The sequence below is a fragment of the Cydia pomonella genome, chromosome 6 (genome assembly GCF_033807575.1).
Source record: "Cydia pomonella isolate Wapato2018A chromosome 6, ilCydPomo1, whole genome shotgun sequence".
Taxonomy (NCBI): Eukaryota; Metazoa; Arthropoda; class Insecta; order Lepidoptera; family Tortricidae; genus Cydia; species Cydia pomonella.
The window spans coordinates 2,269,311-2,284,391 of NC_084708.1; the positions used below are offsets into that span (position 1 = coordinate 2,269,311).

General features: G+C 36.8%; 1 protein-coding gene across 3 annotated transcripts in view; it reads right to left on the reverse strand.

Moving 5' to 3' along the window:
- The window catches only part of LOC133518612 (uncharacterized), a 254,454-nt gene that overhangs the window by 201,226 nt on the left and 38,147 nt on the right, over window positions 1-15,081 (reverse strand). For 2 of the 3 annotated variants that reach the window (XM_061852274.1, XM_061852276.1), the window contains exon 2: window positions 13,377-13,417. The gene's annotated coding sequence lies outside the window, so the exon portion shown is untranslated. Of the gene's footprint in view, window positions 1-13,376; window positions 13,605-15,081 lie in introns of those variants that run through there. The other variant, XM_061852275.1, reaches the window with a different exon arrangement.

Here is a 15,081-nt window from a genome sequence, read left to right on the forward strand (position 1 = left end):
CCACAAGTATCTGTTTACTCTTTCCATTTCTACATTAACCTTTTTTTTACGTAACAAATAATCCACAGCGCAGGCTTCGTCATAGTTGATACACACAATAATATCCATAACATGCTTCGTCAAAAAGAAAAAAAAAAGCCGAGAAAAGTGGCGCTGTCTTGTGTCGGAGGCCAAGTCTCATTTTGGGTCGCTGAGCTAACGGAGTAAGTAAGTAAGTAAGTGCTTCGTCAAAAAACTTCAAAAATAAAATAAAATAAAAGCTGTTCTAAGAATTAAGCCCAGAAACTGCCTGGCCCAAACGCCCCAAATATGCTAGCTGCGTTGCCACGCTGCATAGCCAAAGATATTTGTTGGACCAGATACTGGCCAGTCCGGGGGTCGCAGCCCCTGTCCCTTAGCCGATGCCCAATCTCCGTAACCAGCTTTTGGCCTCGGCGCACCATGGCACAGCCGTTTGGTATGTAGAAACGTGTAGATAAGTACATATATCTCATCAACCGTCTGAGTGATGGACCCATAACATTACCATTGTAAGTGTAAGCGTCAGTGATCTAGTTGCGAAGTGAACGTCCACAAGTGTATGCGCGGGGAAATGGAGCGCAGCATCTGTGTGCTACCGTCGCGGGCTGCTGGTTCAAGACGGCGGCAAGTGCAAGTTTTTACATGATATAGAAGGCAACCGAGCAGACGAACCGCCTGATGGTAATTACCGTCGCCCATAGACACTTGCAAAACCAGAGGGGTTGGAAGTTGGCAGGCTTTATAATGGGAGTAGGTACAGTCAACCAATTATAATCCTAGGCCACTATAGAACCTTGTCGCTTTAACTACTAGATACTTTACACGCATCACTCAATAAGCACTGTCGTAGAAGTCATTATGGCATAGTTCTATGGTGGCCTAGGAATCAAATTGGTTGACTGTACGCTCTTGTATTGAAAGTTTGAAGGTCATATAGGCCCGGAACTACCGCAGGTAACAGTTCATCCCACAGTTTAGCCGTGCGAGACAGGAAGTTGCTGGAGAAACGCACAGTTGAGGACTGCGAACCATCTAAGTGGTGAAGATGGAAATGTAGTCGCGAAGAGCGATGGCGGAAAGAAGCAACAGGGATTAATCCAAACATTCCTCAAAACACTCCCTGTTATAATAGAAAATGCGATAGAAAATGCAAAGCGAGGCTACATAAGTATCTTCCCAGCGCAGTAGGTATGACTCAGCTAAATCAGGTTTATTTGACCGAGCCAAGCAAAGCGTTTCAGCTTGGGCAAACATGGTGCATTTTTCAACAGATTCCCGTGAAATTTTGTGAGCTGGTTCGATGATTAATTATATATCTTAGGTTTTTTTGTTGATTTACTATTGGAATTTGTTCAAAACGTCAGAACCATGGGAATTCGTGAGGACTACAGTTCACAGAGGCACTAGTCTTAAAGATAAAGATAGCTTACGATTACGACCATTTATACTATACAGGATAGAATAAAAATAGTGGGGATGTTTAAGGGCATATTTTGACGCCATTTTTTTCCATTTGTATGGAGGGTTGGCCGACTTGGCCCCATAGAAAAAAAAACAATTCTAAAGTTTTCGTAAAGCGTAGTATCTTTACCAAATTTTCCTACTACTATAGTAAGCTCAATAACGCTTGTGTTTTAGGTATTAGGCGATGGTATACATAAAAGATACATATAAGACCCAAAAGCATTTGTTTTGTTTAAATTGGAACCCTTAGTTACTCAAGAAAAGTTCAAAATTGATTGTAAAATATTGTATAAAAATCTGTACGCAGTGTTTTAAGGGATTAAATACATCGAAAACATTTATAACCGAGTTATAGAAGGTATATGGTTTGATGATGAATAGATTTTGAAAACTAAAGAATTACATGAAAAATATTAAGTCTTTTACAACTAAAACCTTTACCCTTTTCCATCACTACAGAAAAAAAAACCTAGAAGTTTTCATCTTGATCTACTTAGGTTTATCTAATTAACCATTTGGAATGAAATAGGACCAGCCGCGGTATCATGGTCGCATTTTTATCACCTGTCATGCCATGCGTCACTTTCTCACGTACATACTTGTTAGAACGTGACAGGCATGGTGACAAATGATAAAGAGCCGACCATATTAGCCGTACAGTTTACAACAAATATTGAAGTTTTCTATGTGTATGAATAAATAACTACCTTCTTAACCCTTTGAACGCTTTATGTCATAAACACAAACATCACTCAAACGCCAAGATCCCGGGCGTATGCAGCTAATGTAAACTTAAAAGTGTGAAGGTTACTTTGACAGCGTCCGCCATAACACCTATAGGTAGTTGTCCTTGGCGCTGTAGGCACGACTTAGTAACGACGACTTTAGATGTTCTTGGTGTTCAAAAGGTAAATTCTGATTCTGATTCTGAGGCTGCAGAATCGGTCCTAAAGGGCATCGCAAGCGCAGGAAATAGAGCACATCGTCCCACTCCCCCAACAAAAGGACTTATCCGACATTGAAACTGATCTCAGATTCCGTCTTCTTAACATCTCATACAGTTTTAGTCACATTCCGAAAGGTAACATCGCACTGGTGATACAAATACTGACATAAACCAGTATTAGAAAATGCTTAAAATAATGTAAACAAGGTAAAAAAAAAACCGGCCAAGTGCGAGTCGAACTCGCACAGGACGGGTTCCGTACCATTATCTATAAAAACGGTCACCCATCCAAGTACTGACCCCGCCCGACGTTGCTTAACTTCGGTGATTGGATGAGAACCTCAAGATTGGAAAGGAATATTTATTTTATTCTGTTTTTAGTATTTGTTAGCAACAGAAGTATATAATCTGTAGAAATTTCAACTGGCTAACTATCACGGTTCATGAGATACAGCCTGGTGACAGACGGACGGACGGACGGACGGGCAGCGGAGTCTCAGTAATAGGGTCCCGTTTGACCCTCTGGGTACGGAACCCTAAAAACTACGAACTTCGAAGCCTGATGATTGCATATGCAAAATAGGGTCATAAGACTCGCATCTAATATGTCTTGCTTGTTCCTTTATTTTGATGAACTATTGGATTCCAAGCTGGTGGTCTAGAAAAGCCATCATCCCTATTAAAAGTAGGATATTTTAATCTCAGCTCTTTAAAATAGTTATAGATCAAAAGGTCACTTTATACTGGACAGTTCAAGACTTATCGTTTGCGTTGAAACAAGCGATGGTAATCCATTGATGCGGCTGGCCGCGCGCGAGCTGCAGCAGCTGGTACTTGGGAAGCTTCTGACAATGCATGACGTCACTGGCGTAGTTTTTGTTAGAAGGTAATTTTGCAAACATTCTAGGGTAATAAGGGAAACAACGCCCTGAAACTGCGAAAGGGGTATTACAGAACCTCACGGTACCGTGACGCTATTTTTTAATAATTCTGAAGCTAAGATATTTAGAATGATAATGTTTGACAATTTATGAATTCAACGGTATTATAATATAGATTTCTGCTGGTTATTTAGGTAAGGTAGGTGGTCATACGCGTCACGTCCCTGGCACAGTAGGCCTTTTTGTGAAATGCCTCAAAATAACAATGTGCTGAATTGTTGTGAAGTTCAAAACCGTCAGGTTACCAGCTTATAATGAGGGGAAGAATTGTGTCTGCTGCTGGGGCGAAACAGAGCCACAACGCAACATTTGCAAGACTTTTGTCAAGGTCGGATGAGTTCTGATTACTCAAATAAGTAACAGCATTACGGTAAAACCAAGGCACTATGAAACTACAAAATAAAATACAATATAAAAGAAACAATATACATATAAACAAAATACAAATTAAACATTAGATTTGGGCGACGACGTAACAGCGTGGCTCCGTTGCGTGCGTCGTCTGACTCGGTGTAGGATTCAGCAGGTTGCCCCGGAACCGTCGAAACACTCCCTTCGTTCAGAAGTCCGCACTTGCGATGGAATCATGTGGAATTGAGGGAACTCCTCAAATCTTATAAGCATACTTGCAGCGACTTTGTTATTTACATCTAAACACCAAGCCATTTACATTTAAACAATTATATTTGGTAAAATGGAACTGCTCATGAAAATTAGAATGGAACTTCTCTACGACAAGTATTTTGGCTTAGGCGACATCTTGGGGCTAGTTGTAATTGTTGTTTTAATAAGGTATAACATATTTTATTAACAATAACATTATACATAATGGATATATACAATGGTGTTGTAAATGTTACTACAGCTAGCTTCAATTTAAAATAGGCCCTTGAGTCATTGTACCAAGGATGCTGGCGGCATTTACTCGATACGTTGTTTTAATTGATTTGAATGTTATATTGCAACTGAATAATGCCCAAACTTGACATATAAATAATATTATAAATAAATGACTATAACTATGACATTCGCTATGGCCGTAAATATTGAATTTTCACGGCTTTACAAATTGTTTTGTGAAATCGGTAATTCTCTATAGCTTATAAAGTATTTGTTTTTATCTCGTATATTTGTTAGATTATTCTCTGAAAATGGGGTATACTCTAATGTCTTTACACATCACATTCCCATCAGCCACCGATTCTATTTAGTAATTTTGCTACCCCGGCATCCGATCCGTGGGAACAGCCAGTACGTGGTGCCATCCGACCGATTACCCGGACGCCGAGGAATGCTGACGTCTTTACACGTCTGCAGAAGCTTAGCCGGCCAAGTGGTCAAAATGAGCTGCTCATATTTATTGCTGAGCGGGTGAGTCTTAATGAGCTGCTCGAATAATTTTAGTTAGTGAGAAGTTCTTACTTAATCCGAACAGAGCCTTAAATTTGCTAAAAATAAGTAAGGATTTAATTTTTTACCAAGCCAGCTCGTAAAAGCTTTTTTTTCTCCTTCAAAAACTAACGAGAAAGTAATTCATGGAAATGTTTTAGTTGATTCTTCATGTTGGCTGTTGGAATTCACTTTTAAGTGGTGATTTTGAATGAAAAAAATCAAAAAAGTTCCTTTGGTGTTTTAAAATTAGTATTTTCCTCACTTTTGTGTGGTGAAAAATGTAGTTCCACTCGGTGGCAAAGTTCATTTAATCCTCGTGGCTCGGTCTCGCAATGGTCAAGATTCCACTTTTCAAACCACTTGTTACGCTCGTGGTTATCTTTTGCGAACTTTCTATTATTCATCAATATAAGCACGAGGGGTTAAACAACAACTGCCCACTTATAAAACAAAAACTATTGCTAATATTACAAATTAATAAATTAATAATAATACAAATTACAGCTTTTAGAACTGTTGGTAATGGTGTAAGCCAAGCCAGAGAGACATTTCAAAACTGTAACCGGGGTTAACCGGTTAAAACTATTGCTAATATTACAAATTAATAATAATACAAATTACAGCTTTTAGAACTGTTGGTAATGGTGTAAGCCAAGCCAGAGAGACATTTCAAAACTGTAACCGGGGTTAACCGGTTAAACCTGGAGTTACTTTGTTACCAGTACAATTTGACACTGGGTTAATGGTTTAACCGGCTAACCTCGGGTTAGTGGAATGGTGCAAGTAGCCCTAAGTATAACTTACTGATTAAAGAACCCTAAAAAAGGTCCAATTACCTCAATTTAAAATCGGTCAATAATTGAACAAGCGGCTTCAGGTATAAAAGACAAATTGATAATCATTTTAAAGTGTAAAAAACGCCCTTGGCGTTCCTCTTCATTATGGTATCTATCTCAGTGACTTTGTAGTCTCAGTAAAGAAAAAGACAAGTATTAATAAAGACTCTCAATCTCGTTCTTGGTGTCAATTGATGACGGTGACGGCGCTGTTGGCTTATAATGGTAAAATGATCTCTTTTTATAGTCTAATCCTGCGTTTCCATGTGTAATGATGCGTAGCAAAGCATTCTTTGCGCACACTGTCTATGTGTATCGGAGTAAATGAGATAGCACTGTCGCATGTTACTGGGCCTGGGCAAGGGAATAATAAGAAAAATATTTAAATAAAAAAAGTGGATTATTAGCAGGGGTCGGACAAAAAGTGCGGATGACGTAAAAATGACGTAATCTTGCACACAGGTGATGTTTGAGTTTGTATTTAAACTTCCGTTTGACATGTAGTAGCAAAGTAGTATTAATGAAGTAACAAAATAATCGTAAATAAATCCATGGAATTAATAATACAGGTGGTAGGGTGATGTAGTGAATAAAATAAATTTCACGAAACTTGTTACCATAAGGTATAATTATTTGAAATTAGTTAGAACAAGTCTGTGGGATTGCCACAATATTCAAGTAAAGGTGACATTTTAGAGCGTTTTCTTATACATTAGTAAATATAAATTTTAGCTAAATATAATCGGGAAGATACAATAGCTAAACAATAACGAAGTCAATTTATTGTTCATCTGATTGACAATGTGTCAGTCAAAAACGTACTTACTCATTTCAAGTGGCGATATCGTTTAATAAAGAGGTTGATAAATGATTAGTGATAATTGTTTATGAAAATCAAAAATACTATTTGAAATCATCCTATAAGTGGTTTGACGTCATCGGCACTTTTTGTCCGACCCCTGATTATTAGTGTAATATTTAACTCGACCAAGGTTTAGATATAAATGTTTTGAAATTGTGATTTTAATTGCAGACCCATAAGTCAAAACAATAAAGACATAAAACCGTTTAATTAAAACTGAAAATTAAATTAAAATTAAGACTGAAAAAGTAAAAACTAAGATACAACTCGTACCAAAAGCTACACTCCGTCACATTTTTTGGAAAAAAAAACAAGACAACATAATTTTGGTCCAGCTAACAATCAAAAGTCAATAAAAAAAACTAAAATCAACGTTGTCTTGTTAAGTACCAACTATTTGACCGGAGCTTTAGCGACGCCCGTTTTGACTCGGGCAATCTGCGTTCGTATGTCCAGATATTCCCCTCTACAGGTCGGCATTCTCTACCGATTCTCGTGAAATTTTGTGAGCAGGTATAGTAGTTACATACAATTTTTCTGTCGCTTAGTTTATTTGTTAATGTTCAAAATGGTGGAAATCGGCATACAGGACTTAAGTGCTATTAGAGTCTATGGCACTTAAGACCACATAATTTGGTACGCTGTGGTAAATCAATCCTATTGCGAGGTCTACGTGAGGCACTAGTTACCATGGTCCTGAACTTGTGGTAGTATCTATAATAAGTGAGTTTTGGTTGTCACCTGATGAAATGCTCTTGGCATAGCATGGCAGTCCTTATGTTTATTAGTCTCTGCTCTTTGCGTTTATCATAACTGTCTGGTGCGCAAGAGCAAAAAGCGCGCGCGGCGGAAGCGGCGCCGGCGCGGCTCGCGCCCGCTTCCGTCAGAAAACTCAGGCGCAGGGCTATCAACGGATCATTGATGTGTGATAGACTGACATAGGAATTATTTCGTATAGTCATTAATCTATAAGAAAATTAAGCAGTTGCTCAGAGCTCTGAAATCTCAGGAATCAATCGAATTTTATAAATAGCCCCCAAAGAGCCATTCAAAATCTGTACTCAATATTATTGACTTTGTATTAAAATTTGTAGCAAAAATGTTTATACTGGCGACGGTATAATGGTCGCATTTTTATCATTTGTCGTATCATGCGTCACTTTCGCACTTACACACTAGTTAGAATATGACAGGCATGTTTTAAAATGATAGCGCAACTTCATTTGGATGGAAGCGGCATCTCGGTGGATTACGGGAAACTTGCCTATGATGTTGTTGTTCTTAGCCACTCCAGAAGTGCAAAGGACCTTCATACGCTCGCGACGCCTTCCTATCTTCTGGGTCCTCTACACGATGGGCCATCATACTGGCCCACTAAGATGGGCTAGCGTTTAGAAAGGGTAGTGGTGTCGGATGGCTTATGGCGGCGATGGGATGGCCACGGTGTCGCTTTTTCGTCCGCATATCAAAGGTTAGTGGACCGGCGATGGTGCGTACGCATCTACAGGTGGCCCATTCCATAGTACGGGCTCTAAACCATCGCGTGGCCATCTCGCTGGTCCAGAGCTGGGCCACTGTGTAGAGGAGCCATAACCATCGTATGGCTCTCTCGCTGCTCCAGCGCTGGGCGATCGTGTAGAGGAGCTATTCAGCTATCCTTCTGGCATCGCTCCAGCTCAACCCGACCGCTCGTAGCTCACTCGATACTTATAATAAACTTGCCTATGGCCAGAAATGATTCTAAGATGATGAGAAACACTATATAAATCTATTAAGTATGAAAATGCACATAATTTTCATCGCTGCTAAACACGCAGATGTTTCTAACATAGTTTCCGTCAATTTCCCTGATAACAAAGACATATAATATTCTAGTGTTTCAGATTTTCCAACATCTAATTAAATAATAAATATTATGAGAAAATATTACTCAAATCGACCTAGTCTCACAGTAAGCTCAATGAGACTTGCGGTGTGGGTACTAGCAGACGATATATATAATAGATATATAAAAATACTTAAATACATAGAAAACATCTCAGGAACTAATATATGTGACTAACACACAAATAAATAAACACACATTATTTATTGTAAACTATGTGTGGTGTGCAATAAAGAGTATTGTATTGTATTATATTGTATTGTATTGTATTTTATTGTATTGTATTGTATAAATACTGAAAAGCTCAGTGAGCTGTAGACCTCGCGAGCCCCCACACCTCCGCCATTTTGAGAATTTTTCAACAAATGAAAAGACAAAAAAAAATTGATCTATAGAACGTGCTCACAAAATTACACGAGAATCAGTTGATAAATGCGACCTGTAAAGGAAACCACCCGGACATTACGAAAAAGTTTTTGCCCAAGCTGAAACGACCACCTTCGCTTTCCCTCTGTCAATCAAACAACTTAACCTTAAGTTACGACAACCCTTTCGTCTCAACGTTTGATCGATGCTCATGGCTCTATCTACTGTAGTCGTTTCTTTTTAGAAAATTCCACGTAAACAGGATGGTGATCAACACCCGCGATTGCCGCAGATTGGCTACAGATCTTGCTATTTTACAGTTTTTTTTTAATAAATGTTAATGTCGAGCACCTAGGAAAGTATTGGACATACTACAAATATACTAGAAATATACGTTATACTGATCTGTGTACAAGACACAATTAAAAAAACTCTCCACAGAATTTTCTATATTAGATCAATTCATCAAGTCAATTAGTTCGAAAATCACCTAAATCCTCCTTTTTAGGGTTCCGTAGCCAAATGGCAAAAAACGGAACCCTTATAGATTCGTCATGTCCGTCTGTCAGTCCGATTATGTCACAGCCACTTTTTTTACTAGCCTATAAGTGTCCACTGCTGGGCAAACGTCTATTTTTTTAATACCACGTCGGTGGCAAACAAGCATACGGCCCGCTTGATAGTAAGCAGTCACCGAGGCTTATGGACGTCTGCAACTCCAGAGGTGTTCCATGCGCGTTGTCGACCCTTTAAAAACCTGTACATTCCTTTTTTGAAGTACTGTATAATGTTTAATGCATACTTCCGCCACTCTGCAAAATCTATCAAGATCCTACTTATTAAACAGTTGAATTAAGTATTTATGTGCGCACTTGATTTTTAAATACATTATTAAGTCTTTTACCATAATTATTTACTTATGGGGGTAGTTAAGGAGAACAATGTGTATGAAAAGTGTCCATCAAAAAAACCTTAAATAGGTGGCGCCACAATACATCGCGAGCAACTATTTTACTTTGATAAAAAAATCAAACCACTGACAACGCATTTCACTCCGTCAATAACGTCTACGTTCATGTCATGTCCTTGTGCTACCCTAGCGCCACCGGAGAGATTTAGAAATATTTTACAGCTGCTGGACACTCAGCAACAGTTCTCCCATAAGAGATTATTCTCCTTACCTCTACCCTCCATATATTTAGTAAATACACCATACCCTACAGCTTCCTCATTAGCTACCTACGCATAAAAACCTTAGGGAAATTTTGAAAAATAATTCTAATTCGTATTCTCACGCAATAAATACCAAGTTAAAACTGTTGTTATACTAGGTGTCACTTACGGTTGTTATACTAGGGAAGAATACTCGATGATAGCAATCGTGTTTGACATGTATGTCGGACAGCAAAAACACATCTCAATAGCCGGTGATCTGTATGAGCATTGACATGGTTTGTGGAAAAAACGGAGCATAATTACACTGGACGGATGTGACACGGTAATGTAAGCTAGAAACAGTATATTGACATTATTTGAGTGACAACGTGAGACACTTCATTCGGTTCTTGTCTGTTTGTCTGATTTAATTTCTTGTCTTTTAATTATTTATATAAGAATTCAAGTCTTGGAGACCCTTTACATTACTAAGGATAATTTAATGTTTTTGTTTTTATTATAGACACTTAGAGACTTATACATTTCTAAAGAATTTTAGTATTTGTTAGTTGTATTTTTTTTTGTGTAATTTGACGTTTAGAGACTGTAAACATCTCTAATAAAGTATATATTATTTCATTGATTCCATATTTGTAATTGTATTTTATTGTTTCTAAAAATTTGACATGTAAAAGTGCCCCTGTGGCCTATTTTCTGAATATATGTTTGATATTTGATTGAGTTATTGACAACCTGATTATTGAGTGAGGCTAACATGTAGTACATACTTTTCACTTGCAATATTACATACAGGGTATACATTTAGTAACTTGCAATAATTTACGATGTCAATATATAGGTCATTCTGAACAAGTTTTACTATACCCATAGTCCTCGAACCTCGAAATCATGAAAAAAAATTGGGCAATTCATACATCTTGGCTGGTCTGGGGTCTGACGTTGACGTTGCAATTTCGGGATTGGCCTTATAGTTGCTCAGTATGACCTATATATTCACACCGTTAGTTATTGCAGGTGACTAAATTTACACCCTGTATACGCTTGCAGTCATAACATGGTAAAAAGGAGTAAGATTTTGGAAGAACTGTAATGGATGAAATTTCAGTTTTGACATATATTATGTTCTGATTAACGGTTTAAAATTCAAATGACGAAAAGAATTTAAAAAATCAGACCCTTTAAACGACTGAGTTTTATGTACTGTATAGGCTTAATCAAGTATAAACACATCTGAAAAACATTGACCTACTTTTAATATTACTTAAAAAACATATATTTAAGTAATGTAATAATTACGTAGCGTGACTTCGCATGACTAAATATCAATTAGGTTTTTACTAAAAAGATGCTTTTTGTGAAATTCTTTCAGAAGAAGTTAAAGTACTGCATTTCAATTTAAACTAGCGATGATTTGATGAATGTTCATCAACTAAATTGTCTGTTAGTATTATCTTGTTAGCCGACTCAGTTTGTAAGATGTAATTGTACACATTTTGTATAGCAAATAACTAAACTAAGGTGACTGTGGGCAAGACCGGCATACTTTATTTATTTTTTACATTGGAGTATTCTAGCTCCGTTAATTATTCACTTACGTGACCGTTTGTAATCACATACGATGAAGAATTTCATAAATAATAGTTAAGCTATAGTGACAGATCATTTTAATCATAAATTAAGCAAAAAAAATAGTGTTTTTAAAAATTCGGCGAGTAGACGGACTTCCCGTGTAGTTTAAGGTAAGTCCGTCTAGTAACGATATCAGCCATACTATGGGTGCTTATTTGTTCGTATTCGAATCCTTACAAAGAATAAAACAAGACAATGAAAAGTGTACTCTAAACTTGTTAATATAGGGTTTAGATTCGAAATAAACACAATTTTTCTTATTAAAAGGTAAGTCCATATATTACGAAAATGGGGTGGTAAACCTTTTTTGCAAAATAATTATACGTACTTATTTTTTGGACTTCTCAAATAAAATACCAATAGTCATTTTAAATTTACTCGTTTTAAATTTACGGAGATCAAAGAGGGTTACATAAATAAACTCATAGTAGTAGCAATTTTAGTATAGTAATAATTTTTAGTTTTAGTAGTTAGTGTCCACATGCATGGCTTTGTCATGTCATGGGAAAACCATTTTCACATGCCATATGGCAGAACATATTAGGGGTCAACAATGTAAATTTATAACATCTACTGTACTGTACCATATGATCTTGTAAAAAAAAAATTAAACTACAAACACCGTTTAAGTTTAAATCAAATAGTTATTGGCAAATCAACCTCCATAACACAAGTAGGTACCCTACATACGTAAATTTTCAGGATAAGTAAGGCGAAGAACCCACGTCACATAGCGGCGTGGCACGCGCGGTACAGCGTGTCGTGATCACGGTGTAGGCAAGTACAATAAATGTTCCGAAATAAAAAATACGTACGAACTGATATGGCTGCAATGATTTTAATCTTCAAAACTGTCAAGAAAATATGACTAGTTCAAGAGGAGTAAAAAGGGTAATAATATATGGTGTTATGGTGTATATAGGGTGTTATATGTGTGTATAATAATATAACATATGAAGGCGATGATCATGGGTTCGAATCCCGGTAGGGGCATTTGTTTGTATAATCTACACAGATATTTGTTCCTCCAGTCATGTTTGTTTTTTATGTATTTATATATATATGATTGTATATGTCGTCGCCTAGCACCAATAGTAAAAGCTAAGCTATGCTTAGTTTGCGGCCAATATTTATTTATTTATTTACTTAATAGGTATTTTCTTATTTGTATTTTCGGTTACATAGTGCTGAGGATGAAGAACACATTTCTTTAGTAGTTTCGAGATTAAAATTGTTAATAAACACAAAACACAAACATCATGCGCAATGTTGTAAAGATGCATATCTGTAGTAACCTTATAAAATCGTAATAAATAATATTGAAGCCATTTAACAGTTGGTAACCTCTGATTCAAGGAAAGTCCGGCATATGACGGACTTGCCTGGTGCATAGTAGACGGACTTTCCAACTTAGCAAAATTTTAATGTGATGAATGATGGAACGTATAATTACAAAACTAAGCCAATATCTGATAATTTAAACACATAATAAAGATTGCCGGGTCGTATATTACTTACGTAGTCAATTTCTGGTGCAAAATCTTGGCACAAACTATTTTTAACAATTTTATTTGCAGAGACTGTCGCACTATCACTTCGAGTTCCATACACGTAATGACTTGTTTACGCGGATTGCTCTGAAATTCGTTGTCACAGCGCCATCTGTTTTAGAGTGAGGGAACTAGCGCGAAAAACTGACTTATAAACTCGACGCCAAAGCGGCAAACGCTTTCTAATTCAAAAGTTATAATGTGTTGACGGACTTGCCTTGTAGACGGTCTTGCCCACAGTGACCTTACATGTAATTAAATAGAAATAACAAGAATAAATACCAGTACAGGTAGGTACAGCTACTTACAGTTATATTTCAATTCCAATTTCCACACTTGTTGCACACACCTGTAAAAAAAAAAACAATAAATATTTGCAACTGTTGTAGGGAGGTGTTAGACCAAGCTAAGTTGGCAGCGATTTTGATAGCCCAGACGGTATTTAAATGTCATAATCTCATAGAATTTGACGTTTAAAATATAATAAATACACCTGCACCATCTGAGCTATCAAAATCGCTGCCAACTTAGCTTGGTCTAACTCTACAATCAGTAGTTAAGCGGGTGATGTCATGATGTGTTTAAAATTATCAAGACTTACGGCCCGATTCGAAGAATGAAAAATGATAACGATAAGTTCTGCTTTAGATAAGTTTAGATTTAGGTATCGTTTGTATGTCGTATAATTGACAGAAGCAGCTCGATTCGGGCAACCAATGTCACTTTGACGTTAAAAATATCGTAGATAGATATTATTGGGATCACAGCGGAATCGAAATAAACGTCAATTTTGACATGTCGTTTAGTTATCGATCTTTTAAAGATCTTTCCAAGATCTTAAACGTGTCTTAATCATTCTTCGAATCGGGCCGGGCCCTAAATTGTAGTATTGTGGGGGTTTCCCAATATGGGACTGGCAAGAAACTCGGCGGGACACACCTTTTCAAAACATTACATCTTATAACTAACATGCATTAAATAAAGAAAATACAATTTAGGTAAATGAATATGGAATTTAAAATGGAATTTAAATACACTCTCGATAGTCAATACAAATGTAAAATAAGGTTTTTGATGAAAAAGTTAAAGATCACTCGTTTTTAACAAGATATCACACAATTCTACTATTCTTAAAAGAAACTAACAGAGGTCAAATCCCATTGGTCATGGTAAAAATAAAAAGATTAATACTGACCAAGTGACCACTCAATCCTTTCTCCCGAAAGCAATTCGGACTTGTATGACCCTAGAATAGAGTTGATTTTTAAAAAGCAAGCACGTTACGTAATTTTTAATAGTACACATACAAGTTTTTTTCAAACAGCTTGGTGAAAGTGTTCAAGTGTGGTTGATTAGAAATTATTTGTTTATTCGATCGACGGTTACAGTTTAATTGCGTATGAGATCGTAATTGCAGAGTTGAGATACGGTGAATAATAAGAATTGTGTTTTGAGGTTAGTTCTCTTTTTTGGTACTTTTGAATGAAATTTTCAGCCAGCCGGAACACGAGTTCCACGACGAAAGACGCGTCGTGTAACTCGTAGATTAAGAGGGGGGCTTAATTGTAGTTATTATAGTGTTTTTTTTTTTAATTAAGGGCAAATACTATGATTTTTTTTTACACGGAACGAAAAAAGCAGGCTCGAACCAATACCTATAAGGTTAAAGTTGGTGCAATAGAAAAAAACCCTAAAAATCACGAAAATATTTCATTTGTTACATAATTAAATTCTTTCAATGTCACCATCTGGAATTCTGTTACAGAGTAATATCCTTTTTTTTTTAAAGTAAACTTTTGAGTCTCGCTTTAAAAATATTGCTCTTGAGTATCTGTTTATTGGCAGTTTACTAAAAAGGTAGATAGAAAGGCAGAACAGACAAAAATTTAATGTTTGCCAAGAACTTATTTGTCCTATTTTGATTGTGAGTCAAAATTAAAACCACTTTTAATAAAATCGGCCAAGAGCATATCGGGCCATACTCAGAGTAGGGTTCCGTAGTTACTCTTCCGT